We start from the raw sequence: 8,939 nt of genomic DNA, 5'->3' as shown, positions 1-8,939 counted from the left end.
TTGATGGACATTTGATAGTTCTGCTATAAACATTGGGGTACATGTGCCCCTATGAATCAGCAATCCTGTATTCTTTGGATAAATTCCTAGTAGTGCCATTATTGGGTCGTAGGGTAGATCTATTTTTAATTTTTTGAGGAAGCTTCACACTGTTTTTCAGAGCGGCTGCACCAGCTTGCATTCCCACCAACAATGCAAGAGGGTTCCCGTTTCTACACACCCTCACCAACATTTGTTTTTTCCTGAATTGTTAATTTTAGCCACTCTCACTGGTGTGAGGTAGTATCTCAATGTGGTTTTGATTTGTATTTCCCTGATGAGGAGTGTCATTGAGCATCTTTTCATGTGTCTGTTGGCATCTAGATGTCTTCTTTGGAAGTTTCTATACATGTCTTCTGCCCATTTCTTCACTGGATTATTTGTTTTTCAGGTGTTGAGTTTGGTAAGTTCTTTATAGATTTTGGATACGAACCCTTTATCTGATACATCATTTGCAAATATCTTTTCCCCTTCCATCGGTTGCCTTTTAGTATTGTTGATTGTTTCCTTTGCAGTGCAGAAGCTTTTTATCTTGATGAGATCCCAATAGTTCATTTTTGCTTTTAATTCCCTTGCCTCTGGAGACATGTTGAATAAGAAATTGCTGCAGCTGAGGCCAAAGAGGTTGTTGCCTGCTTTCTCCTCTAGGGTTTTGATGGTTTCCTGTCTCACATATCCATTTTGAGTTTATTTTTGTGTATGGTGTAAGAAAAGTGGTCTAGTTTCATTTTGTTGCATGTTGCTGTCCAGTTCTCTCAACACCATTTGCTAAAGAGACTGTCTTTTTTTTCCATTGGATACTCTTTCCTGCTTTGTCAAAGATGAGTTGGCCATACATTTGTGGGTCCAATTCTGGGTTCTCTATTCTATTCCATTGGTCTATGTGTCTGTTTTTGTGCCAATACCATGCTGTCTTAATGACTACAGTGTTGTAGTAGAGGCTAAAGTCTGGGATTGTGATGCCCCCGCTTTGGTTTTCTTCTTCAATATTACTTTGGTTATTCGGGGTCTTTTGTGGTTCCATACAAATTTTAGGATTGTTTATTCTAGCTTTGAGAAGAATGTTGGTGCAATTTTGATTGGGATTACATTGAATGTGTAGATTGCTTTGGGTAGTATTGACATTTTAACAATATCTATTCTTCTAATCCATGAGCATGGAATGTTTTTCCATTTCTTTGTGCCTTCTTCAGTTTCCTTCATAAGTTTTCTATAGTTTTCAGCATACAGATCTTTTACATCTTTGGTTAGGTTTATTTCCAGGTATTTTATGGTTTTCTGTGCAATTGTAAATGAGACTGATTTCTTGATTTCTCTATTTGTTGCTTCATTATTGGTGTATAGAAATGCAACCAATTTCTGTGCATAGATTTTGTACCCTGCGACTTTGCTGAATTCATGTATCGGTTCTAGCAGACTTTTGGTGGAGTCTTTTGGGTTTTCCATGTAGAGTATCACGTCCTCTGGAAAAAGTGAAACTTTGACTTCATCTTTGCCAATTTCGATGCCATTTATTTCATTTTATTTCATTTTGTTGTCTGATTTCTGATGCTAGGAATTCCAGCACTATGTTAAACAACAGTGGTGAGAGTGGACATCCCTGTTGTGTTTCTGATCTCAGGGGGAAAGCTGTCCATTTTTCCCCATGAAGATGTTATTAGCTGTGGACTTTTCATAAATGGCTTTTATAATGTTTAAGTATGTTCCTTCTATCCCGACTTTCTATCCCATTTTTATTAAGAAAGGATGCTGTGTTTTGTCAAATGCTTTTTCTGAATCTATTGACAGGATCATATGGTTCTTATCTGTTCTTATATTGATGTGATGTATCACATTGATTGATTTGCAAATATTGAACCAGTCCTGCAGCCCAGGAATGAATCCCACTTGATCATGGTGAATAATTCTTTTTACATGCTGTTAAATTTGATTTGCTACTGTCTTGTTGAGAATTTTTGCATCCATTGCATCAGGGGTATTGGCCTGTAATTCTCCTTTTTGTGGAGTCTCTGTCTGATTTCGGAATCAAAGTAATGCTGACCTTGTAGAATGAGTTTGGAAGTTTTCCATCTGTTTCTATTTTTGGGGGCAGCTTGAGAAGGATAGGTATTAACTCTACTTTAAATGTCTGGTAGAATTCTCCTGGGAAGTCATCTGACCTAGAACTCTTATTTGTTGGGAGATTTTGATAACTGATTCAATTTCTTCACTAGTTATGGGTCTGTTCAAATTTTCTATTTCTTCCCATTTGAGTTTTGGTAGTGTGTGGGTGTCTAGGAATTTGTCCATTTCTTCCAGGTTGTCCAGTTTGTTGGCATATAATTTTTCATAGTATTATCTGATAATTGCTTGTATTTCTGAAGGGTTGGTTGTGGTAAGCCCATTTTTACTCATGATTTTATGTGTTTGGGTTAGAGGATATTCTTGGAAGTGAGAAGCAGTGATGCTTAATGCTGCTTTATATATGAATACAATGAAACATTTTTTAAGAAATTCAAAAATTTTAAAGAGTGGATAAAAAATATTTGATGATTTGGGATGTAGATGAGGGATGGCTGGCTGCACGTGCACACACACACATATATATGTGTATGTATATGTATATATATATGTATGTATATGTATATATGTATGTATGCATTTTTAAAATTTTATTTTTTTAAATTTCAAATTAATTAGCATATAGTGTAACAATGATTTCAGGAGTAGATTCCTTAATGCCCCTTACCCATTTAGCACATTCCCCCCTCCCACAACCCCTCCAGTAACCCTCTGTTTGTTCTCCATATTTAAGAGTCTCTTATGTTTTGTCCCCTTCCCTGTTTTTATATTATTTTTGCTTCCCTTCCCTTATGTTCATCTGTTTTGTCTCTTAAAGTCTTCATGTGAGTGAAGTCATATGATATATATAAAGACATATGTCTTTCTCTGACTAATTTCACTTAGCATAATACCATCCACATAGTTGCAAATGGCACGATTTCATTCTTTTTGATTGCTGAGTAGTACTCCATTGTATATCTATATCACATCTTCTTTATCCATTCATCCATCGATAGACACTTGGGCTCTTTCCATACTTTGGCTATTGTTGATAGTGCTGCTATAAACATTGGGGTGCATATGTCCTTTGAAACAGCACACCTGTATCCCTTGGATAAATACCTAATAGTGCAATTGCTGAGATGTAGGGTAGTTCTATTTTTAATTTTTTGAGGAACCTCCATACTGTTTTCCAGAGTGGCTGCACTGGCTTGCATTCCCACCAACAATGCAAAAGAGATCCTCTCTCTCCGCATCCTCGCCAACATCTGTTGTTGCCTGAGTTGTTAATGTGAGCCATTCTGACAGGAGTAAGGTGGTATCTCCTTGTGGTTTTGATTTGCATTTCCCTGATGATGAGTGATGTTGAGCATTTTTTCATGCGTCGGTTGGCCATCTGGATGTCTTCTTTGGAGAAGTGTCTATTCATGTCTTTTGCCCATTGCTTCACTGGATTATTTGTTTTTTGGGTGTTGAGTTTGATAAGTTCTTTATAGATTTTGGATACTAACCCTTTATCTGATATGTTGTTTGCAAATATCTTCTCCCATTCTGCCTTTTAGTTTTGCTGATTGTTTCCTTCGCTGTGCAGAAGCTTTTTATTTTGATGAGGTCCCGATAGTTCATTTTTGCTTTTGTTTCCCTTGCCTCCGGAGACACGTTGAGTAAGAAGTTGCTGTGGCCACGATCAAAGAGGTTTTTGCCTGCTTTCTCCTCAAGGATTTTGATGGCTTCCCGTCTTACATTTAGGTCTTTCATCCATTTTGAGTTTATTTTTTTGTGTATGGCGTAAGAAAGTGGTCTAGGTTCATTTTTCTGCATGTCGCTGTCCAGTTTTCCCAGCACCACTTGCTGAAGAGACTGTCTTTATTCCATTGGATATTCCTTCCTGCTTTGTCAAAGATGAGATGGCCATACGTTTGTGGGTCCATTTCTAGGTTCTGTATTCTGCTACATTGATCTGAGTGTCTGTTCTTATGCCATATTTGTTTGTTTGTTTTAAAGAAAAAGGGCCTTTCTTGATTGTTAAAGTTTGGGCTGTTGACTCCAATGGAGTTTCTGCCCTCAGGTCAAATCCCAGGGATAAGAAGAATTGTGAGGCATCTGACCAAACAAAGAAAAGATAAAGTTATTATAAGATTTGGGGTAAGAGTAGAATTTGAGGGACATATAAATGAAGCAGCGTTTGGGTAGACTGAAAGCAGATCAGAGGTCAACATCAGGTCTGAGAAGGGTCCACAGTCCTATTTCCGTGGAAACTACAAAGTTAAGATAGATGCAGAGTGGTATATCCAGAACCCCCTTATCTTAAGCTCTGTACCTGGGTTGGGAATTGAATTTGATTCTCTGTGTCAAAGTGTCTTAGAATCTCCAGACAGAGTGGGATATTTTATTCTTAACATAAAGTTTCAAATACCAAAGCTTCTAATAGTCTATAGTTTTAGAGGACAGCGTTTTTTTAACAAGTCAGAAGATAGTAATCATTAAACAAAGACGTTGTTATGACACTTGTCTTTGGGAGAAATAGCATGTTCTTGGGAGAAGTTGCTTCCTGTAAATTTTGTGGCTGGCTTTATCCATGTATAGTATTCCAGCCAGATAAGTGATGGAAGTGATTTTCACTATCTAAGCCCCTGCTAGTGCTTAGCATAAAAGAGATAACCAGCCACGAGAGTGGAAAAGAACTTCCCAGGCAGGAAAGGGCAAGTGTGAAGGTTATGAACTGGAAAAGATCTTAACACATTCAAGAACCTATAAGCTAGGGGCGCCTGGGTGGCGTAGTCGGTTAAGCGTCCGACTTCAGCCAGGTCACGATCTCGCGGTCCATGAGTTCGAGCCCCGCGTCAGGCTCTGGGCTGATGGCTCGGAGCCTGGAGCCTGTTTCCGATTCTGTGTCTCCCTCTCTCTCTGCCCCTCCGCCGTTCATGCTCTGTCTCTCTCTGTCCCAAAGATAAATAAACGTTGGAAAAAAAAAAAAAAAGATAAGCTAATACGATAGTAACACAGCAAATAATTAGAAATGAGATGGGAGAAATAGGCAGGGGTCAGATCTTGCAGGACGCTGTTAGCTTTATTAAGGATTTTGCATTGTATCAAAGAGCAAAGAAACCATTAAAGGGATCTAATCGGAGAAATTACCTAACCTTGTCTTTCTAAGACGGAGAATGCATAGTGGAGGCAACTGGTGGAAGCTGGTGAAGACAGTGGTTTTTATTCGGGTGACAGCAGTAAAGGACACATATGGAGAGATTCGAGATCTGGGGAGAGCTAAGCTAAAAGGTCTTAGTGAGAGTTTGCATGTGTAGAAAAGGAAGAGGGAGGAGTTAGGAGTAGTTTCCAGGTTCTGGCTGGAATATCCGAGTAGAGGGTGGTGTCATTAACGAAGATGTGGAAGGACGGGCTTCAAGGCAATATTGACATGGCAGAGCGAGCACAGCTCTCTCTGTCTTCCATGTGTGTGACGTTCAAGTCAGGATGGCACGAAGGCACTTGGATGTATGCATTTGGGGCTCAGAAGAGACGTTCAAGTTGTTGATAAACATAGTCTTAAGTGTCTCTATTTGAGGCCATGAAAAAAAGAAAGTAATGTTTGTTTGTTTGTTTGTTTGTTTGTTTGTTTGTTTAAAAAGAGAGAGATTCAGGACAAAGCTTGGAAAAACTACCAAATCCAGAGGTGGTCAGAAGGAGAAGAGCCAGGAAGGATGTTCTGGCATCATGAAAATGGCCAAATTCATTTATCAAAAGCTTACTTTGATGCTTTGGTACTATCTCAACTGTACCTGTCATTGGTTTCTTAGAGGAGTAAAAAATTGAGACCGATCCTGACCCACCTTCTGTTTCTATCCACTGTTCCACATCGTCTGTATTCATTTTTACTTAGACATTTCCTTTCCTGAAATTCCTGTGACGAAAGCCAGTACAGGTTTATTTATTTGTGAAGAGCTTGAAAAAATGCAGGCATGCATGTGACATGTTATCACAGCACCAAAGAGATGGTTTAAATTTTATTTTAATTGTGTGTTCCACCTACAGCATTTACCTGGGAATCCCCAGACGCAATATATATTTTTCACGCTTCTGATCCTGTGCTCATGCTGTTCCCTCTGATTTGAACGCCCTATCTTCCCTGTTTTTGACCAACCAAGTCGTACTCAACTTCTACAACCCCGCCCCAGTGCCATTCTCTTCTCTGAGCTGTTTGCTGTTCTAACAGGCAGAATGAAGCACTCCCCCTCTACACCCCTCCCATCTTCAGCTTATCCTATCAGTAGAGACCTTGTCATATTTCATATTGATCAAGTATAGACAGGTATAGATCTCTCTGTCACTCTCATTAGACTGTGAGGCTCTTAAAGGAAGCAACCATATGTTACTCAACTTGACATCTGTGATACTGAGAACAACGCTCCTTGATTTTAGTTGCATGTCGTTGGGGGTGACATGGCAAAAGATACCGTGGATGTACCTCTTTCAAGTTCAGATAAATGTTGTGACATATGCAAACAAAATATTCAGCTGAGTTTTTAACTTTAAATCCTATTTTGGCTTGTACAGCATGTAAGTTACATATATATATGCATACTTCTCCAGGGCTTGGAACATGCTGTTTCCTGCCTGCCATATGCCTCTCTCTTTCCGCTCCCACAATTCCACGGCACCTTCCAATTTTAGTTTCAACCAAACTTCAGCAAAGAAACTTTCAACGAACGTCTCTCTCCACCTCCAGGTAGCTTGCTCAAGTTGTGAGGTCTGCCGCCACCCTACACTCTCATTTTTATTAAAAAAAATTCTTTTATCTGTTTATTAATTTTTTTTAATTTAAATTCAAATTAGTTAACATGCGGTGTAGTCTTGGCTTCAGGAGTAGAACCCAGTGATTCATCTCTTACATAGGACCCCCAATGCTCATCCCGAAAAGTGCCCTCCTTAATGCCCATCACCCATTTAACCCACCCCCCCCCACCAACCTCCCCTCCAGCAACCCTCAGTTTATATTGAGAGAGAGAGAGAGAGAGAGCGAGCATGTGCACTAAGGGGGGAGGGGCAGAGAGGGAGAGAAAGAGAATCCCAACAGGCTTTGCTCAGCGCAGAGCCCAATTCAGGGTTTAATCCTACGAACCATGAGAACATGACCTGAGCCGAAATCAAGAGTCAGAAGCACAACTGACTGAGCCACCCAGGCACCCCTGCACTCTCATCTTTAACTCTCATCTTTTAGTTACGCAGTGAATGTTGCTTTATCTCTAAGACTGAAAACTCCAAGAGGGTAGGGAGAAAATCCATATCTTTGTTTTTCCCCATGAGGCAGGGAGGGAGGGCAGATTTCTAAATTTTTTTGAAAGTAGACGAAAGAAACCAAATAAAATAATAAGCTCCCTGTACCATCACTCAGCCGTAGTAATCATGAACCCATAGCCAGTGCTATCTCTGCTGCACCCCTACCCATCCCCCACAACTTTATATTATCTTGAAGGAAGTCTCAGACATCATATGATTTTATTTGCAAATATTGGGGTGCCTGGGTGGCGCAGTCGGTTGAGCGTCCGACTTCAGCCAGGTCACCATCTCGCGGTCCGTGAGTTCGAGCCCCGCGTCGGGCTCTGGGCTGATGGCTCGGAGCCTGGAGCCTGTTTCCGATTCTGTGTCTCCCTCTCTCTCTGCCCCTCCCCCGTTCATGCTCTGTCTCTCTCTGTCCCAAAAATAAATAAATGTTGAAAAAAAAAATTTATTTGCAAATATTTCAGTATGTTTGAGAAAGCACTCCTTTTTATAACATAACCACAATGCTACTGTCACACCTAGAAATGAATTAAACAGCTTTAATATCATCAAGTATCCAGGAAGAATTTAAATTTCTAATTATCTCATCATTTTTAAAATGTGCTTTCTGGACTCTGGATATAAACAAGGTTCAACATTTTGAACTTAGTTAATAGTCCAAAGACATTAGCTTTTTAGCTTTTTTAAGCTACAGAGTCACCCTCTTTTTTTTTCTTTTTCTTTTTCTTTTTTTTTATTAAAAAAAAATTTTTTATGTTTATTCATTTTTGAAAGGCAGAGACAGAGAGAGCACAAGCAGTGGTGGGGCGGAGAGAAAGGGGGACACAGAATCTGAAGCAGACTCCAGGCTCTGAGCTGTCAGCACAGAGCCCGACACGGGGGCTCAAACTCACTAACCGTGAGATCATGACCTAGCTGAAGTCGGACGCTCAACCGACTGAGCCACCCAGGCGCCCCTTTTTTCCTTTTTGTTTCATACATTTGTAATTGTAGTGTAAACACTACTTTTTTTTAAAACAAGTTAAAAAAAGATTTGGGTATATGCCCAAATCTTAATCCAGTCCTGGTCATAGTATTTATTTTGATAAATATGGTATTTGATGAGTGGATGGATGGTTAAAAATGGGGTTCATGAATGAGAAATCCAGAGAAGAGATACCAAAAGAAGTAAAACTTAATAGCAGTCTGATTTCTATGACCTCATATTTCTGTAGTCTCCTCTGAATATTGAAACTTATTTGATATACAACAAATACATGATTTTGAGGTAAATAGTATCATTCTTTGAAAATATCTAAGAATTTAATTCACCTTTGAATTCTTGTATCACTTCATTTTAACTACATCTGCTGGATAAAAATGGCCATTCAAGCAACAGAATGAAGGCAGCCTAAAAAGGGTTTTTATTGTTTAATAAAATTTACTACCCCCACCCCCCCACTTAAGAAACTGTCATTAGTAGACCATGCAGCCCCTATTTTACTATTGTTGGATGTATCAACTGCTCATGCAGGGCCTGATGAGAACACTGCAGCCTTTAATGCAATCAGATTCCTTGGTAAGGGATCATATCTTCT

Source organism: Herpailurus yagouaroundi, unplaced genomic scaffold (genome assembly GCF_014898765.1).
Source record: "Herpailurus yagouaroundi ecotype Mexico unplaced genomic scaffold, PumYag 211, whole genome shotgun sequence".
Taxonomy (NCBI): Eukaryota; Metazoa; Chordata; class Mammalia; order Carnivora; family Felidae; genus Herpailurus; species Herpailurus yagouaroundi.
Note: the sequence above shows the minus strand (reverse complement) of the source record.